The sequence below is a fragment of the Apis mellifera genome, linkage group LG7, assembly GCF_003254395.2.
Source record: "Apis mellifera strain DH4 linkage group LG7, Amel_HAv3.1, whole genome shotgun sequence".
NCBI lineage: Eukaryota > Metazoa > Arthropoda > Insecta > Hymenoptera > Apidae > Apis > Apis mellifera.
The window spans coordinates 1,592,476-1,614,708 of NC_037644.1; the positions used below are offsets into that span (position 1 = coordinate 1,592,476).

General features: G+C 28.7%; 1 protein-coding gene across 5 annotated transcripts in view; it reads left to right on the forward strand.

Moving 5' to 3' along the window:
- Nucleotides 1-22,233, forward strand: part of LOC413246 (ras-related protein Rap1) — a 50,243-nt gene that overhangs the window by 18,730 nt on the left and 9,280 nt on the right. For 3 of the 5 annotated variants that reach the window (XM_016913053.2, XM_006558816.3, XM_396692.7), the window contains exon 2: nt 5,375-5,488. The exons of the other annotated variants lie outside the window; for them this stretch is intronic. The gene's annotated coding sequence lies outside the window, so the exon portion shown is untranslated. The remainder of the gene's footprint in view (nt 1-5,374; nt 5,489-22,233) is intronic. 5 annotated transcript variants of the gene reach the window in all.

Here is a 22,233-nt window from a genome sequence, read left to right on the forward strand (position 1 = left end):
AATAATAATATATAAATATATTTAATTAGAATATCACATATAATTATTTCTTATTTAAAAAGAATTTAACTATAAATTTAATTTCATTATATAATACTTTTACCATTTATTTAACATGGATAATATATTTAATTGATATATCACATTAATATATTACCTTCAATTTTTTTTTCTTTTCAAAGAAGAAAATTCTTGATAAATAATAATATATAAATATATTTAATTAGAATATCACGTATAATTATTTCTTATTTAAAAAGAATTTAACTAATAATTTCAATATATAATAATATAATACCTATTAATAATAATATAATAATATAATACTTTTACCATTTATTTAACATGGATGACTTAATTGATATATCACATATCAATATATTGCATTCAATTTTTTTTTTCTTTTCAGAGAAGAAGATTCTTAATAATAATAATAAGATTCTAAATAATAATATATAAATATATTTAGAATATTACATATAATTTCCAATTATTTCTTATTTAAAAAGAATTTAATTATAAATTTAATTTCAATATATAATACCTTTACCATTTATTTAACGTGGATGATTTAATTAATATATCACATTAATATATTACATTCAATTTTTTCTTCCTTTTCAGAGAAGAAGATTCTTGATAAATAATAATATATAAATATATTTAATTAGAATATCCAATTATTTCTTATTTAAAAAGAATTTAACTATAAATTTAATTTCAATATATAATATCTTTACCATTTATTTAACATGAATGACTTTATGAATATCTTTTCTTTTTCTTTTCAGAGAAGAAGATTCTTGATTTTAAATAATAATATATAAATATATTTAATTAAGAATATCATTATTTCTTATTTAAAAAGAATTTAACTATAAATTTAATTTCATTATATAATACCTTTACCATTTATTTAACATGGATGACTTAACTGATATATCACATTAATATATTACATTCAATTTTTTCTTCCTTTTCAGAGAAGAAGATTCTTGGTAAATAATAATATATAAATATATTTAATTAGAATATCCAATTATTTCTTATTTAAAAAGAATTTAAGGATAAATTTAATTTTAATATATAATACCTTTACCATTTATTTAACATGGATGATGTATTTAATTGATATATCACATTAATATATTACATTCAATTTTTTTTTTCTTTTCAGAGAAGAAGATTCTTAATTCTAAATAATAATATATAAATATATTTAATTAGAATATCACATATAATTTCCAATTATTTCTTATTTAAAAAATTTAACTATAAATTTAATTTCAATATATAATAATATAATATCTATTAATAATAATATAATAATATAATACTTTTACCATTTATTTAATTGATGACTTAATTGATATATCACATATCAATATATTGCATTCAATTTTTTTTTTTCTTTTCAGAGAAGAAGATTCTTAATAATAATAATAAGATTCTAAATAATAATATATAAATATATTTAGAATATTACATATAATTTCCAATTATTTCTTATTTAAAAAGAATTTAATTATAAATTTAATTTCAATATATAATACCTTCACCATTTATTTAACGTGGATGATTTAATTAATATATCACATTAATATATTACATTCAATTTTTTCTTCCTTTTCAGAGAAAAAGATTCTTGATAAATAATAATATATAAATATATTTAATTAGAATATTTCTTATTTAAAAAGAATTTAACTATAAATTTAATTTCAATATATAATACCATTTATTTAACATGAATGACTTTATGAATATCTTTTCTTTTTCTTTTCAGAGAAGAAGATTCTTGGTAAATAATAGTATATAAATTATTAGAATTATACATAACATTTAATTAGAATATTTCATATAATTATTTCTTATTTAAAAAAAATTTAACTATAAATTTAATTTCAATATATAATACCATTTATTTAACATGGATGACTTAATCGATATATCACGTATCAATATATATTACGTTCAATTTTTTTTTTTTTGGTACCCCATTTCCTCTTGATGATCCATTGTAAAGAGAGTGAATGGGCAAAGAGACTAAGAGCTCGTCGTGGTTGTTAAAAGTCTTTTGTAGGGTAACGAAACTTGTTAGAAGCGGTTCATAATGCTTTAATGGACCGCTGACAGCGTCCTTAATTAGCGAGTGGACGAAAAAGTCAATAATAATAGCAACTAATCTTCCGTAAAAATGGCACCAGCCTATGAAACGGGGAGGGGGGGTTAAGATTACATTATCATTCTCCACTTTCATTCTTCCATTATATTTTATTTTATACTTCTTCATACTTCTTCCCTTCCTTTCCTTTTTTTCCCCCTCGAAGAAGAACGAAAGGAAAATTAATTCAAATAATCCAAGACGGACGAATATCTTTGCACATTTAACCATTCTTCCTCCATTCCCTTTCCTTTAAAACCTTGAAAAAAAAAAAAAAAGGAATCTTTTTAACGCCTGACCATTATTTTAGTTTCAATTTAACGTTCGAAAAATTATCCTTTATTGTAAACACTCATCCAAGAAGCGTACTGTCACGTTAGCACATTGTAAAACTTGGAGTAACGACGCCGTGGCAAATAACCGGAAATCGAGGAGGGAGCATAGAACGTAAAAACAAAGAGGCGATGACGCGACGCAAGCGAAACGCGTTAATTCTTCAGCTTGCACGATCGAAGTATAATTCTTCGCGAGTTGGAATCGAGATGAGTCAGCTAGGGAGAGCGCATGCTGAAACACGTTATTTCTTCTCTCTCTCTGTCTCTCTTTCTCTATCCTTACACTCCTTATACTCCATGTATAGAAAATACAAGTTCTTTCTTTTTCAAAGATATTTTTTATTGATTGAATTATCACTTTCAATTATCACTGTACTCCATGTATAGAAAATACAAGTTCTTTCTTTTTTAAAGATATTTTTATAATATATATATACGATTGAATATTATCACTATATTCTATGTATAGAAAATACAAAAATATAGAAAATATAGAAAAATACAAAAATATAGAACATGTATAGAAAATACAAGTTCTTTCTTTTTCAAAGATATTTTTTATTGATTGAATTATCACTTTCAATTATCATTATACTCCATGTATAGAAAATACAAGTTCTTTCTTTTTGAAAGATATTTTTATTACATATATATATGATTGAATTATCACTATATTCCATGTATAGAAAATATAAAAATATAGAAAAATACAAAAATATAGAACATGTATAGAAAATACAAGTTCTTTCTTTCTTGAATCTTTCATTGAAAGATATTTTTATAATATATATATATATATATATATATATATAAGATTGAATTATCACTTTGAATTATCACTATACTCCATGTATAGAAAATACAAAAATATAGAAAATATAGAACATGTATAGAAAATACAAATTCTTTCTTTTTGAAAAATATTTTTATAATATATATATATATATGATTGAATTATCACTTTGAATTATCACTATACTCCATGTATAGAAAAGACAAAAATACAAAAATATAGAAAATATAGAAAAATACAAAAATATAGAACATGTATAGAAAATACAAGTTCTTTCTTTTTTAAAGATATTTTTATAATATATATATACGATTGAATATTATCACTTATCATTATCACTTATCATGTATAAAAAATACAAGTTCTTTCTTTTTTAAAGATATTTTTATAATATATATATATGATTGAATATTATCACTATATTCTATGTATAGAAAATACAAAAATATAGAAAATATAGAAAAATACAAAAATATAGAACATGTATAGAAAATACAAGTTCTTTCTTTTTCAAAGATATTTTTTATTGATTGAATTATCACTATACTTCATGTATAGAAAATATAAGTTCTTTCTTTTTCAAAGATATTTTTATAATATATATATATATATATATGATTGAATTATCACTATATTCCATGTATAGAAAATACAAGTTTTTTTCTTTCTTTTTGAAAGATATTTTTATAATATATATATATAAGATTGAATTATCACTTTAGATTATATCGTTACATAACCTGTACAAATAAGATAAAATCGTATCAAGATTGATTATCTTTATATACATTCAGAAGTAGAGAAAACGAACGAGATGACGAAATTAGTCGAAGAATTTGGAAGAAGAAGAATTTTTTTCTTCTTTAAACGTGGGATACGATGATTCCTCAACTTTCTCACAATTTAAATTCGTAATTTCGTAACTCTGTTGCATATACATTCGATATTGTCGGCGATAAAAAAATTCTCTCGATACAAATACCTTCGGTAGAGAAATTTTCCTTTATCTGATTCGATCGAGGATCGATCGTTTTACAGATCGTCGTTCCGCGGGGGACAACGCTCAACGTGTTAAATGGAAGCACGCCGTGATAGGAATCCTCTCTCGAACGATCTTAACACGGGAGGAATCTGTAGCTTGTTCAGCAATGATTAAACTCTAAAGAATCAACTTACTTCTGGCATAGCGTCACGCTACGGGGAATATAATAACGCGAATATAAACGTAATCCTTGCAACCTTTGAAAGATTTTTTATTATAATTTTTATCTTCCAAATGGGAGGACTTTTTCCCAATTTTTACAATTCGAAGAAATGTAATTGGAATATTTCTGAAAATAATTGAACGATATTTGAAAAATATGTAAAATTGATTTGAAATTCTGAATTATTTGGTTTTATATAAAATAAAAATAAATTTAAAAATGTATCTACGAGGATGTTGAAATGGAATTAATGCGGATTTGAAAATTGTGAATGGAATATTTCTGAAAACAATTGGACGATATTTGAAAAATATGTAAAATTGATTTGAAGTTCTGAATTATTTGGTTTTATATAAAATAAAAATAAATTTAAAAATGTATCTACGAGGATGTTGAAATGGAATTAATGCGGATTTGAAAATTGTGAATGGAATATTTCTGAAAACAATTGAACGATATTTGAAAAATATGTAAAATTGATTTGAAGTTCTGAATTACTTGATTTTATATAAAATAAAGATAAATTTAAAAATGTATCTACGAGGATGTTGAAATGGAATTAATGCGAATTTGAAAATTGTGAATGGAATATTTCTGAAAACAATTGAACGATATTTGAAAAATATGTAAAATTGATTTGAAGTTCTGAATTATTTGGTTTTATATAAAATAAAGATAAATTTAAAAATGTATTCCACGAGGATGTTGAAATGGAATTGATGCGGATTTGAACTTACGATATTTTGATATACGACTCCGCGTCTCTTAATTGAAACACACCTTCTTCCACCACTTATCTTGCTTTTCCAAGTGTTTAACAAGAAACAAGATCTTAAACATCAGATTTCTTTACACGTCTCCATTGTTCCCGTTTCAGAGAAGTGGCGTTGCGTGAATTAGCAAGAAGAGGGTGGCAAGGTTGAGCGAAGGTGCTCGACTCGAATATTCCTCTAGTGGCTCATCGATTGCGGTTCCCTTGATTTCCTTGACGGTGAGTTTTCCCTTTACGAATTTCAACTCGTATTAAAATTTCTCAACCGTTTCATCCTTATAGTTAATTGGAAAGAAATAAAAAAAATTGTACACAAAATTGTACAAGAAAAAATTATTTCCCTATAAATACACCAGCTTAATAATCTGTTGAAAATTTTTGAAAGGGAAGGATACAGAAATTTTTGAGTAAGAAAAATATGAAGAAATTGATAGATTTGTTCCAAATTTTGTTTAACAAAGAAAAATTCTACGTTCTTTTGGTCGAAAAAGAAAGGAAGAGAGGGACAGGAAATTTTTCACCAGGCACCATGTTAAATGTGTAAACTAACAAATTGTATACAAAACGAAAAAATTTCCCTATAAATACACCAACTTAATAATCTGTTGAAAATTTTTGAAAGGGAAGGATACAGAAATTTTTGAGTAAGAAAAATGTGAAGAAATTGATAGATTTGTTTCCAATTTTGTCTCTTTTAACAAAGAAAAAAAGGAAGGAAGGGAGGGAAATTTTTCACCAGGCACGTTAAACGTGTAAACTAACAAATTGTATACAAAACGAAAAAATTATTTTCCTATAAATACACCAGCTTAATAATCTATTGAAAATTTTTGAAAGGGAAGGATACAGAAATTTTTGAATAAGAAAAATATGAAGAAATTGATAGATTTGTTCCAAATTTTGTTTAACAAAGAAAAATTCTACGTTCTTTTGGTCGAAAAAGAAAGGAAGAGAGAGACAGGAAATTTTTCACCACGTTAAATGTGTAAACTAACAAATTGTATACAAAACGAAAAAATTATTTCCCTATAAATACACCAGCTAAATAATCTTTTGAAAATTTTTGAGTGAGAAAAATGAAGAAATTGATAGATTTGTTTCCAATTTTGTCTCGTTTAACAAAGAAAAAAAGAAAGGAAGAGAGGGAAATTTTTCACCAGGCACCACGTTAAACGTGTAAACTAACAAACTACCCCCTTTCCACCCCCTTTCCCGGAACCATAATCCGCCCATAAAATCCACCGTGCGTCAATATTTGCAAAGAGGCTGGCGAGTGGCCGGCACAATGAACTCTCTGCAAACCGAGAGCAGAGAGAGACGGCCCTCGGTATTTATGTTAATTAGAGGCCGTCGTTGGGGTTGGAACGCTCGAAAATGCAATTGGCCGGCTTCGAGCGCCTCTACGCGAAACGGAGATTAATCCAAGCCTCGCCTTTCTTCGTTCTCGAATTCTGGAGGATTCCTCGGCACGCGTGAAAAAGTGTTCAATTCAAAGTGTTCTTTCCAAGATCGATCATGTTCACTCGCGTATTTTCGAATTTTCGCCTGTCTTTTTTATATATCTTGGATGGAAACGGAGGAGAAGAGGATGGAAAGTGGAAGAATGAAATTTGGAAAATCATGGGTGCATTAAGAATTGTTAATCACAAGGGGATGTTGAAGAATTTTTTTTCAACGTAAAAATCATTGGGATTTTGTGCATTGTTCTAACTTTATGATCTGGAATGGAAGTTGGATCTCCAGGATCGTGAATTGATAATGATCAAATTTGTGATACGATTGTTACTGTGTCGTGCATTCTTGATAATTTTCTTTATTCAAATAATATTGTTAATCTAGAAATTAACGAAATAATTTTATGAATAATTTTATGATAAAATATATTTCGTCTAATGTGAATATATATAACTAAGAAATAAAAGGATGCTTCGTTTATATGAATTGAACGAAATAGTTAACCTGAATTTATATCTTTTATAATTAATTTAATAATAATAATTAATAAATAATTAATTAATAATAATTAGTAATTGATCAGAATGCAATATTAATATTTGGACAGTAATGTATAGATAGAATAAATCCAGAAATAATTTGGATTATTAAAAAAATTTCAAGAATTGATCCAAAATTTCATATATAATTAGTTATACCATTTTTAATTGGAGGATTTGAAAATTGAAATTGGGAGTATTTTTAAAGTTAAAAAAATGGTCAAATACTACAACATTCGTCCACTACTACCTTTCTCTAGTTACTACTCTAGTTACTAGTCATGCATTCTTGATAATTTTCTTTATAGTTACACCATTTTTAATTGGAGGATTTGGAAATTGAAATTGGGAGTATTTTGAAAGTTAAAAAAATGGTCAAGTACTACAACATTCGTCCACTACTACCTTTCTCTAGTTACTATTCTAGTTACTAGTCATGCATTCTTGATAATTTTCTTTATAGTTACACCATTTTTAATTGGAGGATTTGAAAATTGAAAGAAACATAGAAATCTTGGGAGTATTTTGAAAGGTAAAAAAATATTCATCAAATATTGTAAAAATAGAATATATCTCTTCCGTTTCCGTTCATTCATCCACTACTACTTTTCTCTAGTTACTTTCTGCTTTAGTTACTAGTCATGCATTCTTGATAATTTTCTTTATAGTTATACCTTATAGTTATAGTTACAGTTATATTCTTTATAATTATAGTATTCTTTATATTTTTTAATTGGAGGATTTGGAAATTGAAAGAAACGTAGAAATCTTGGGAGTATTTTGAAAATTAAAATATTCATCAAATATTGCAAAAATCGGATATATCTCTTCCGTTTCCGTTCATTCATCCACTACGACCTTTCTCTACTCTAGTTACTAGTTATGCATTCTTGATAATTTTCTTTATAGTTACACCATTTTTAATTGGAGGATTTGGAAATTGAAAGAAAAATAGAAATCTTGGTAGTATTTTGAAAATTAAAATATTCATCAAATATTGCAAAAATCGGATATATTTCATTCGTCCATTACTACCTTTCTCTAACAGTTGTGACTCGTCTCCACGAGGATATATCACGATAAAAGGGCAATATCTTGGCGTAAAAATTACTCGCTCGAGCACTTGGCGAGCGCAATTTATTTCAGCGACACCGATGGATAAAAGAAAAAAAAAAAAAGAAAGAAAGAAAGAAAGAAAGAAAGGGGAGAGGGGAGAAAAAGAAAGGAAGGAAGAAAGTGGAGGGAGGGCGGTGGGGTTGGGTCTCGCCTGTAATGCGAATAGTAATCCAATTTCCGTCGCTTTAATAGAAATTGCTTTGAGGATTATATAATTTTTCCCAGATTTAAGAGCCGCGCCAGTTTTACCCTTGATCACGCAAATTTACCTTCGATCACGAAATTTACCTCGGTGATCAGAAACAATTTTCCTTCCATGTCCGAAAAAAAACTTGAATTTGAATTTTCCTAAAATTTATGATAAAAGAGAAAAATCCTCGAAACGTAACCTTTGACCGAAAAACTAAAATTATTTATCGAGATATTTTTATTAAAAAAAAAAAAAAAAATGAAACGTAATCTTTGGTCGAAGAACTAAGATTATTTATCGAGATATTTTTAGTAAAAAAAAAAATGGAGACTGTATATAACTAAAATTTGATGAAAAAAAATCTTTGAAAATTAAAATTATTTATCAAGATATTTTTAGTAAAAAAAAAAAGTCTGATGGAAAAAAAAAAGGAGAGGGATCTTCAGAACGGTTCCTCAAACAAGCCTTATTCTAATATAAATCAACGAGATTTGAAAAATTAAGATTATTTATCGAGATATTTTTAGTAAAAAAAAATGGAGACTGTATATAATTAAAGTTTGATGAAAAAAACATAATCTTTGAAAACTAAAATTGTTATTTATCGAGATATTTTTAGTAAAAAAAAAAAAAGGAGGGAGATCTTTAGAAAGTTCCTCAAACAAGCCTTATTCTAATATAAATCAACAAGATTTGAAAAATTAAGATTATTTATCGAGATATTTTTAGTAAAAAAAAAAAGTCTGATGGAAAAAAAAAGAAGGTCTTCAGAACGGTTGTTCCTCAAACAAGCCTCATTCTAAGAGATTATATCAGGTCAAATATAATATATTTTTTTATTTTCCCTTTCTTCATCTATCCATCGAAGATTTTTCAAAGGCAGGTCGATGGATTAATCGATGAAACGAATCTCCATAAAAATTCGTCCATTCGAAAAATAACTTTCTCCAAACTTTCTCAAATCGATCCAACTCGAGCCAAGATTCCCAGATTCTACTCGTCGAAAACTATATGAAACAGTTAAGAAAATTTCCTTTTTGCAAAGAACAAAAAAAGAAGAAGAGAAAGAAGAAACTTCTTACGGCTTCAGTATCGAGGTATATCGAAGGATTTTCGCGTTTCATAACGCGCTTCTTCAATGGCGTGGAAATGCCTTCCCTGCGCAAGGGGTGAACGAGAGAGAAATCGAGAAAATCCTCCTCTGTATATTTGTTACGCGCTTACCCCTTCTGAATCCGTTTCCTCGATTCCTTCCCTCTCTGTTTCTATCATTCAAATTGCATTATTCGAAGATTGTTATCGACCGAGTAATTTTTCTTTAATTTTAGGTCAAACAAATAATTGGATAATTGGATTCGATCGGTTTAAATATCTATTTCGATTTTGTTTTTGCAATTTTATTTATACGTATTTTTTTAATTATCGATCACTTGGAACGCGATAGTTTGGATTCAATTCTAGTTTTTGGTAATTAAAATTGATTCAACGTTATCGATCGATGTGATTCGAATTGTAATAAATTGTAATATCGATCGAGTAATCTTTCTTTAATTTTAAGTCAAACAAATAATTGGATAATTGGATTCGATCAGTTTAAATATCTGCGTCGATTTTGTTTTTGCAATTTTATTTATACGTATTTTTTTAATTATCGATCATTTGGATTTAATTCTAGTTTTTGGTAATTAAAATTGATTCAACGTTATCAATCGATGTGATTCGAATTATAATAAATTGTAATATCGATCGAGTAATCTTTCTTTAACTTCAAAGTCAAACAAATTGGATAATTGGATTCAATCAATTTAAATATTTATATCGATTTTATTTTTGTAATTTTATTTATACGTATTTTTTTAATTATCGATCATTTGGAACGCGATAGTTTGGATTCAATTCTAGTTTTTGCTAATTAAAATTGATCAATGTGATTCGAATTATCTCTAATTTAAGTTTTAAGTCTCGAAATAATTGTTGAACGCGTTAGAACAGAATTTGGAATTAGTTTAGATCAAAGAAATTAAGGAGAGATGCTTTAAGATTCTTTTTTTTTTTAATTTATTCAAAATCCAAGTTTCTAACATCGACGATATAGTTCGAGATTCTGATAGCTATTCATTTAAAAAAAAATGCCATCGATACACGTATATGCTTTCATCCCCTCCTTTCAAATCGATTCATCGAGTTCGAAAAAATCAAACACTCGAACCACCCGAAGTATCGACCTAAAAAAAAAAAAAAGAAATATCAAGATAGGATAACGAGTTGAAGTAGAGGAAATATGAAATTAATAAATTAAACGAATTTGTATATCCATGTCGAATTTCATTCCAAAAAGAAAAAGAAAGATAATCGAATATTTCTCATTAAAATTTTCAACGGAAGAAAATCGTCCAATCAGGAGATTGAAATAAATACGTGGCATTAAAAATACTTTAAGAGGCAGAACGCGTTGGCAGAATTCCCACCCGTATCACGTTTCGTTTCTTTTCTTACAGACAGATTTTCTCCCCCCCCCCCCCCCCCCCCCACGAAAAATACTAACGAAAATATTCCAAGAAAAGACAAAATTTCCAAATAACCTATCACGAGAGAGAAACTATCAAGTTTACATCACCTTACATTGAAAAAAAAAAAGAAAAAAATAATTCGTCCTCATCAAAGAAATTTCAATTCCATAGAAATATTTCTCCCCTCCTCTCCTCTCTCTCTCTCTCTCCCTCTCTCTCTCTCTCTCTCTCTCTCTCTCTCTCTCTCTCTCAAGAGACAGCCCCACTCGATGATATCGAAGGGAAAAGAAAGAAAGAGAGAGAGAAAAAGGCCTAAAGGAATTTCACCCGGCGGCGCGATTATGCATCGTGGGCTCTGATCTTTCACGAGGGCCATGGAAGAACCAACCCTCTCCTTTCCCCCTCCAGAAGTGTTTCGCGCACAATGATACGACGCAGAAATCATTCGGAGATGAAAAATGGACGACCGAGAGGGAGAGAGAGAGAGAAGAAGGCCTCTTCACTTTGCCGCTCTCTCTCGCTCTCGTTCTCGTTCTCGTTTTCTTTCTCTCTCTCGCTCGCTCGCCTTAACGGATACCGAGTCCCTGTGACACAGTTTCGCACAATAGAACAGTCCACCGTTTTCACTCCCTGATCCACACCCCTCCCCTCTCTTCATTCTTCCTCCCCTTAAGTCTTAAAGGCCCACACCCCCTCCCCTCCACCGACGTTCATTTTTAATCGTCCTTGCCCTTCGCCGATCTCGTCGATATATCAAACGTTGGGAAGAGAGAGAGAGAGGGAAGGAAATTTAATTGGATAACGAGGAGGAAAGTTGGAAGATCGAGGGTGGAAAATGTTTGATAAAAAGGATAATGATAATGATTTTGAAAGAGTGTTTTTTTAGATATGGATTTAAAGGTTAAGTCACTAGTGTTTTTTTTTTAGTGTTTTTTCCCTTCGAAAGTGGGTAGGTAAGGTAGCGATCTTTCGATACGATTGTCGATATGTTTTTCGAAGAAAAATGATTTTGATTTATTTATTGAAAAAATGTGGTGGAAAGGTGATGATGGGTCTCGAGGAAATTTTCTTTCATCTCTTGCAGTAATGTTTCGTGTAATATTTTAATTGAGATCACTCTTTATCTAGGAAGAAAATGATTTGTTTTGGAACGTGTCGTTACGTTGTATACTTTTCTTTGGAGAGGAATGGATGTTGATGTGATCCTTCTCGAATGAGCAATGATACGGAATATCAAGAATGTATAAATAACGAGATGTTGTTGAGATATTTTCCTTTCGAGAATTTGATTCCTACGAAAACATGCTTCGAATAAGAGAACGTAACACTTTCTCAAATATTATATATATATCTTCCTTCCCTTTTATTAACAGTCCCTGCTATCACTGATACTCGATACTGCTTTCCATCCATTATAACGTTAGAGAGAAAAAAAAAAAAGCATTCATCTCGTTTCCGACGTTTAATTTAACCGAACAATTTATGCGACAAGATTTTTATCTCGATCCATTTTTAACCTCTGATACATCGACCTCGATTAATTACTTCGATCCGAAACGTATAATTTCATCGTTGATTCTATTTTTCACATCCGCAATGCATGCGTTGCTCGTGTCGTTTCCATTAGCTCGAATCTCCGGAAGAAAAAGGAAAAAAAGAAAAAAAAAAATCCAATGATGTCGGGTCAGGTCAGCTAGATTCTGTTACACTTTTTATAGTAAAAAAAAAAAAAAAAAGGAAAGAGAAAGAAAAAAGAGCGGAGAGGAGAAATTGCATAGGGAAGCAGGGGAGCCAACTTTAGAATGGAAAAGAGAACTGAAATCATCGCGCATGCGCGCCTGTCATTTTTTTTAAATAATCGAGATATCGATCTTTAACGCAACGCGTCTTGCCTCGTGATTCCGATAATTTATCGAGGGAAAATTTTAAAAATTATTCTTATTACGTTTCAAGAGATAAAGAAAGGTTAATTATTATTTTTAAAAAGGATAAGGTTAATTATCCTATTCTTTTTCCGGTATCGTTCGTTTTCGTACTTCGATCGAAGTTTGGTAATAAAATTTTCGATAATGAGAGAAATGTTGGCGAGAAGGAACTTTGAGTTTCTCGAGTTTCACGGGGGGGGGCAGGATGTCGCGAAGAGGAGCGAAAAATAGCGGCGAAACTCTCGGACATAGCGATAAAATTAGCCGGGCCTCGGTTTCACTGAGGAGAAAAGTCGAGGAATTTAAGATTCGATCCTTCGTACCAACTTTCGTTTCAAACGATTAATAACTTTAATAACTCGACTGGTATCGCATACATTTCAATATTCATAAATCTCCTTCAATCCCTTATTTTTCCTCATTCTCTTAAAAATGAGGGAAACAACGTATAATTTAATTCTCTTCTTGTATAAACCTGTTGAAGAGGGAAATACATTGACAAATCTGAATTACATCTTATTGAGATGTAACGAGACATGTTCGAATAAACGTATAATATACAATCCATTTTTTTAATATGATAAAAAAAAAGCAATTATTCAAACGCTTAATAATCCTGACAAAATCTATCTTCAAATTCATAAAATTTAATTTACTCGTGTAAATGACTCGATAATAATTGAGAAAAGCACGAAAAATGAATAAATAAAAGAGCAATTCGTAAAATGGAATTTCATCATTTCATTTTTTTTTTCTTTTTTTTTTTTCTTTCAAATGTGTGTCACGAGTGTGTTGCGCGATATTTTCCATCGCGTTTCACAGAAGGGGGACAGGGGAAGAGAGAGAGAGAGAGAGAGAGAGAAAGAGAGAGAGGAGAGATAGAGAGAAACAATAGTTGGCCGCGCAATTAGCGTGCCGTTTTTCCTTCGCGTTATTCTCGAAACCAATTAACGGTCCGTTGATTCGGGACTCGGCGTATTATGAGCTTGAAAAGACCGATGAGGCGCCTGACGAGTATCGAGGTGTGCGCCTCGATACTCTCGATCAACGTGAAAATTCAACGGCCCAACCCTCCTTCCAAGACCATTATTCCAATAAAAAAAAAGAAGAAGAAGAACAAGAATAAGAACAAGAAGAAGAAGAAATTAAATAATCTCAAATAATAATAAATAATAATAATAATCAATCCGGCAATATTTCTGTGGGAAAATAAAAAAAAATAGAAGAAGAAATAAAATAATCTCGAATAATAAATAATAATAATAATAATAAAAATCAGTCCGGCAATATTTCTGTGGGAAAATAAAAAAAAAATAGAAGAAGAAATGAAATAATCTCGAATAATAAATAATAAATAATAAATAATAATAATAATAAAAATCAGTCTGGCAATATTTCTGCGGGAAAATTCCAATAAAAAAGAAGAAGAAGAAGAAGAAATGAAATAATCTCGAATAATAAATAATAATAATAATAATAATCAGTCCGGGAATATTTCTGGGAAAATAATTTCGATTATGCAGGGATGGGAATAACATCCCCTCGAAAATTAGGGATTGGCGTGGGGGATCGAGTTAATTGAATTAATCTTGTAATTTAGAAAGGCTTTAGGGGGGATTCTAGATATTGTATGTTAGATAGGTGTATATATACATATATATATATACGGTAACAAAATTTCGTTTTAATAATTTGTAATTTATAAAGCTATAGCTCGAGATCTCGGTTTAGAGATATTAGAAATATCGGTGTTAACTGATATGATATATATATTTAATTTTAAGGGCTGGTAATTTAATTCGACTTTTCGAACACGTGTTCTTTTAATCCTTTAACATTATAATTTAATAATTATTCTTATCGTCACTGTTATTGTCATTGATATGATATATATATTCAATTTTAAGGGCTGTAATTTAATTCGACATTTCGAACACGTGTTCTTTTAATCCTTTAACGTTATAATTTAATAATTATTCTTATTCGATGCCATTGTTATTATTCTTGTACGAATAAATGTATACAATCCATACAACACTGTTATACATATATATGTTGTATAAGTTGATATATAAACTCTTGAAAACTCTCTCAACTTCACTATTTGCTTATCGTCGACTCGATTAATTCGATAAAATTACGATTCGAAATTCGATAATCGCTACAATTTTTTATTTAATCCAACAAGCCTCGATTTTCCTCCTTTAACCACGACAGTACCACGCTCTCCACTCAATTAGCATGCATGGATCATCATTTCGAGCTAACTCACGGCGACATCGCGGTGAACTCGTGAAAATTAAATCGCCTGCGGCGTGCGATCAATCTTTCAATTTTTCGTTCGACGAAAAAAAAAAAAAACAGATACACCTCTGTTTTCCATCTGAATGTGATGATATATCTGGTCCACTCGAATGGATCATCGTATAACCTAGAGATCCTAAATTGAAAAATCAAATTGATCGTTTGATCGATGGTGGCATCGTGTTTCTAACTCTACAAAATTAAGAATTATTTCCTCCTTTGTAATTATTTTTTTAAAAATATAATAAATATATATATATAATTATAAATATAATTTTTTTTAAAAATTGTTTAAAGTAATTTTTAACACGAATGCATTTTGTGCATCGATGGAGAGAATTATAAAAATAGAGAGAATTATACTTGCATCTGTAAAATAGCCTTGAATATCAACACTTTTGAATTAATTTCTTCTATTTTTCGCTCAATTGCAAACAGCTGATGATGTAACTTATAATCGTTCCTTATTTTTAATAAATTATTTATATATGTATATATCGAAAGAATATATCGATTTCTTTAAATATTATAAATTTAAACTCTCGAATTTTTTTTTCTTTTGAACTTTACATAATTTCATACGATAAATTGATCAAATTTTAGTTTTCGAGAATCTTTTCGATCTAATCACATTTTCTTCCCCGAAAATATTTCTCATGGAATGTGAACAATTTTATACAAATAATTGACGTGCGAAACTTTTTTTCTTCTTCTTCTTTTTCTTCGATGGAAGAAATTTAGACGTCGCGTGCCTATGCATTAAAAGACCGCAATTGTCTCTGGCGGACATCTTGACACTGATGCGTTTAATTAAAGGCGATGAAGGTTGATCAGGGTTCATCAAAGTCGAGTGACGAAAATGACACTGTCGACTGCTCTAAAATAAAAAAAGAAAAAAATTTTAAATCTAGAAAGAAGATTGGAACAGAAAGAAAGGAAGTCTAAAGATCCAATATTTTTGATAAACGATTTCAAATTAAATTTCTAATCCAATTCTATCTATATCCTCCAAGCTACAATTCCAATAATTTGTTTATTTTTAAAATTATTCCAATCTTCTCGAAATTAAACGAAAATAAAAAAAGAAGAAATCTAAAATCTAGCGAGATCCGCGAAAAAAAGGAAATTCTAAAGATCCAATATTTTTAATAAATGATTTCAAATTAAATTTCTTTTCTAATCCACCAATTCTATCTCTATAAACTACAATTCCAATAATTTGTTTATTTTTAAAATTATTCCAATCTTCTCGAAATTAAACGAAAATAAAAAAAGAAAAAAATTTAAAATTTACGCGAAAGAAGATTGGAACAGAAAGAAAATCTAAAGATTCAATATTTTTAATAAATTCAAATGATTTCAAATTAAATTTCTTTTCTAATCCACCAATTCTATCTATAACTTCTAAGCTACAATTCCAATAATTTATTTATTTTTAACATTATTCTAATCTTCTCGAAATTAAACTAAAATAAAAAAAGAAAAAATCTAAAATTTAGCGAGATCCGCAAAAAAAAGGAAATTCTAAAGATCCAATATTTTTAATAAATGATTTCAAATTAAATTTCTTTTTTAATCCACCAATTCTATCTATAACCTCTAAGCTACAATTCCAATAATTTATTTATTTTTAACATTATTCTAATCTTCTCGAAATTAAACTAAAATAAAAAAAGAAAAAATCTAAAATCTAGCGAGATCCGCGAAAGAAAGGAAATTCTAAAGATCCAATATTTTTAATAAACGATTTCAAATTAAATTTCTTTTCTAATCCACCAATTCTATCTCTATAAACTACAATTCCAATAATTTATTTATTTTTAAAATTATTCTTTTCGAAACTAAACGAAAACATCCATTTATATATATATATATTCGATAAATTTTTCAACCCCTCCCCAAATTCCCAAAAAATCCCCAACCCTTCGATGATACGCTTTCGTTCCGCCCGAGCGGAATCAATTTTTCCCGCGCGTTATTCGTCACTTTCAAAAGTAATCCCCAATTCTTGAATCTCCTCGGCCGAAGCGGCGAGCAGCGGGGAGGGGAGAAGAAGAGGCACGGCGGAGGCGATGTTTTAATTGTTGGAAATTCGGGCGCGGAGTGGAGGGAGGGGGGCCGGCCTATAAATTGGGTCACGGGTCGAACGTCCTCTGCGGATACCAGTATGCGGATACCGATATATTTTTCGCCAACGGGGAGAGGGAGGGAAAGTTTTTTGGACGCGGGCCAAAAAGGGGTGGTGGGCTCGATTCCATCGACTTGTTGCTGATACACGATACTCCGATCCAATTAGAGGATGATCGTTCCTGTCATGCGATTTCTTTTTTTTTTTTTTCTTTTCTTCTTCTTCCTTCATCGCGTTAAATATCATTTCAACGAAGATATCGTTTGATTTATCTTCGAGATTAATTTGTCTCGATTCGATCGATCCTTTTATTCAGAGTAATTAATTTATATATTTGGATTGTGAGTTGAGTTATGTATTTGAATTGTGGATTTAATTTAAGTTTTAAGGAATGGGAAGAAAAATTTGTGTTATTTCTTCTTTTATTCTTTTATCGATCCTTTTATTCAGAGTAATTAATTTATATATTTGGATTGTGGATTTAATTTACAAGTTGAGTTATATATTTGGATTGTGAATTTAATTTTACAATAAATTTGATTTAATTTAAGTTTTAGGGAATGGGAGGAAAATTTGTGTTATTTCTTCTTTTATTCTTTTATCGATCATTTTATTCAGAATAATTAATTTATATATTTGGATTGTGAGTTTAATTTACAAGTTGAGTTATATATTTGGATTGTGAGTTTAATTTACAAGTTGAGTTATGTATTTGGATTGTGGATTTAATTTATAAGTTGAGTTATGTATTTGGATTGTGAATTTAATTTTACAACAAATTTGATTTAATTTAAATTTTAGGGAATGGGAGGAAAATTTGTGTTATTTCTTCTTTTATTCTTTATCGAGCCTTTTATTCAGAGTAATTAATTTATATATTTGGATTGTGAGTTTAATTTACAAGTTGAGTTATATATTTGGTTATATATTGATATATATGAGATATATATTGTGAATTTAATTTTATAACAAATTTGGTTTAATTTAAGTTTTAGAGAATGGGAGGAAAATTTGTGTTATTTCTTCTTTTATTCTTTTATCGATCCTTTTATTCAGAGTAATTAATTTATATATTTGAATTGTGAGTTTAATTTACAAGTTGAGTTATATATTTAGATTGTGAGTTTAATTTACAAGTTGAGTTATATATTTGGATTGTGAATTTAATTTACAAGTTGAATTATATATTTGGATCGTGAATTTAATTTTACGACAAATTTGGTTTAATTTAAGTTTTAGGGAATGAGAGGAAAAATTTGTGTTATTTCTTCTTTTATTCTTTTATCGATCCTTTTATTCAGAGTAATTAATTTATATATTTGGATTGTGAGTTTAATTTACAAGTTGAGTTATATATTTGGATTTAATATTGTGGATTTAATTTACGAGTTATGTATTTGGATCGTGAATTTAATTTTACGACAAATTTGATTTAATTTAAATTTTAGGGAATGGGAGGAAAAAATTGTGTTATTTAAACTTACTTTAAATTTTCGTCGATTTTACTTTAAATTTTCCATGGATTTTTTAAAAATAGAAAAATTAAAAATAGGAAACTTAGGAATTTTTTTTTTTAATTTTAATTTTACAACAAATTTGATTTAATTTAAGTTTTAAGGGAATGGGAAGAAAAAATTGTGTTATTTAAACTTATTTTAAATTTTCGTCGACTTTATTTTAAATTTTCCATGGATTTTTTAAAAATAGGGAAATTAAAAATAGGAAACTTAGGGATTTTTTTTTTAATTTTAATTTTTTAATTTTAATTTTACAACAAATTTGATTTAATTTAAATTTTAGGGAATAGGAGAAAAAAATTGTGTTATTTAAATTTACTTTAAATTTTCATCGACGATTTTCCATGGATTTTCAAAAATAGGGAAATTCGAGGAAACTTAGGGATTTTTTCTTTTTTTCTACGTCGATCATTTTATACGTTAACCCTGTGCGACTGAAAACAGGGTTAATTGCAGTCCACGAGCTATCAAGTATACAGTGGTGAAATTCTTGACCTGCATGCATAAAATCGCTTTGATCAGGAATTCGAAGAAGCTGGACATCCCGATCGCTTGTGTTAAGCTTCCAGTCGGTTGCTCCTCCTCTTCCACCCCGTTTCTCCGAAATTTCGGATTATTCCTTCGATATCTCGATTATTTGAATATCGTCCAAGCGTTCGAAATATTCGAAAGAAAGAAAGGGATATTTGAAATTTATTTTTAATTGTAACTTTATTTAACAGGGAATTGATATTAAAAAATTTCAATTCATTGTAATATTCAAATATTTTCTCACCGATTTCCTAGATTCAAGTGGATAATGATAGAATATCTGGAATTTTCGATATTATTCATTGGAGAATACATTTGTTTGATTTCGTCGAATTTTGGAATTATTTTGGAATTTCGATACATTAGAATTCCAATATACTTTCAATTCCATTTTTATCATTCCAATTTTAACGGATACGACAAAAATTGGCCGCGGTGAAATTTCGAAAATATTCCATGCTCCAATATTCCATTAGCTTCAATTCTATCCCGACATAATATTTCAATCAAAATCACACTTCTATTCCATTTTCCCCGACAACCAAAACCGCCATTAAAACCTCAATTTTAACCCCCCTCCTCGAATACCTTCACAATTTCACAAGCACCATCGCCACAAGTACAACCGTACCGTCTAAAATTACTTAGGAAACCGTTTCGAATATTAAATTACTCCTCCGGTTTCCGTCCACCACCACCCCCTTTTCATCAATCTCAACACCCCTCTCGCTCCGAAATATCGATACAGAGAGAGAGAGAAGATCGAACGTGACTGTTGCAAATGGAGAATCGTTCAACTCGTAGAAGTGTGTCTTCCTTCCACGAAAAGGGAGGAGGCCAACACTTCGCTACAGAGCCTTCTTCCCTCTTCCGGACTAACCCTAGAAACGCTTTAACCCCTCTCCAGAGGCTGCATGTTTTCATCGAGGGTCGGATGCGACTGAAAATACGCTTACATTTTCTCGTTAAATATTATACCAAGGGAAAAAAAGTATCACCACTCACTCGTGTTAAAAATCTGGATAAAAATGCCAGGGATAAATTTATATTATATTTTTTTGAGTTTAGAATGATGGAAATGTTTTATTTTTTATTTGATTCCAAAGTTCGAATAAATATCTTACTGTTAAATGTTATTTGTTAGTTGATTGTTAGTTGAAGAATAGAGTTTAAATGGATGGGTGATTTTGAAGGTAAAGGTACTGCAAGATAAAATTTTATGAATACTTTGGGAGTGTGAAATAAGTTGTTTAATAAATATAGGGATGTAGGACTTTGATTTGTTGATAAATTTATATTATATTTTTTTGAGTTTAGAATGATGGAAATGTTTTATTTTTTATTTGATTCCAAAGTTCGAATAAATATCTTACTGTTAAATGTTATTTGTTAGTTGATTGTTAGTTGAAGAATAGAGTTTAAATGGATGGGTGATTTTGAAGGTAAAGGTACTGCAAGATAAAATTTTATGAATACTTTGGGAGTGTGAAATAAGTTGTTTAATAAATATAGGGATGTAGGACTTTGATTTGTTGATAAATTTATATTATATTTTTTTGAGTTTAGAATGATGGAAATGTTTTATTTTTTATTTGATTCCAAAGTTCGAATAAATATCTTACTGTTAAATGTTATTTGTTAGTTGATTGTTAGTTGAAGAATAGAGTTTAAATGGATGGGTGATTTTGAAGGTAAAGGTACTGCAAGATAAAATTTTATGAATACTTTGGGAGTGTGAAATAAGTTGTTTAATAAATATAGGGATGTAGGACTTTGATTTGTTGATAAATTTATATTATATTTTTTTGAGTTTAGAATGATGGAAATGTTTTATTTTTTATTTGATTCCAAAGTTCGAATAAATATCTTACTGTTAAATGTTATTTGTTAGTTGATTGTTAGTTGAAGAATAGAGTTTAAATGGATGGGTGATTTTGAAGGTAAAGGTACTACAAGATAAAATTTTATGAATACTTTGGGAGTGTGAAATAAGTTGTTTAATAAATATAGGGATGTAGGACTTTGATTTGTTGATAAATTTATATATTTTTGAGTTTAGAATAATGGAAATGTTTTATTTTTTATTTGATTCCAAAGTTCGAATAAATATCTTACTGTTAAATGTTATTTGTTAGTTGATTGTTAGTGAAGAAGAAGAGTTTAAATGGATGAGTGATTTTAAGGTAAAGGTACTGCAAGATAAAATTTTATGAATACTTTGAAGTGATACTGGTATCAAAGAACGTAGGAAAAATATTTTTCAAAGTTGTTAGATTGATTATATTATTAAATTTCAAATAATCGTATGTTTAGAAAGAATTCCTTTATTAATTTTTTAAAGACAGATCCTTTCAATTTTAAGGTTGTATAAATTAAAGATTATGAGTTCGTTTTAATTTAAGGTTATATCCTCTTTAAGAATTCATCGTTATTAAAAATTGTATTATTTTTATCAAAGGAATCTTTTTAATTCAATGTAATTTTATTTCAGATGAAAAAATTTTAACGTAACGAAAAATTGAACATATAACATGAAATCCTTTAAAAATTTAAATTTCTTAAAATTTCTCATAATTATCTCATACTTTTTAAACTTGTTAAACGAACGTTTTTAATTTTAATACGCTTTAAATAAAAGAATATGAATAGATTGAGCGTAAGGTAAGATTCTCTTCAAGTCGAGATACCGTTCCCAGAACTCGTAGTATCTTGAAAGAGACGTGGGTAACGTAAGCGATCCCATTCATAA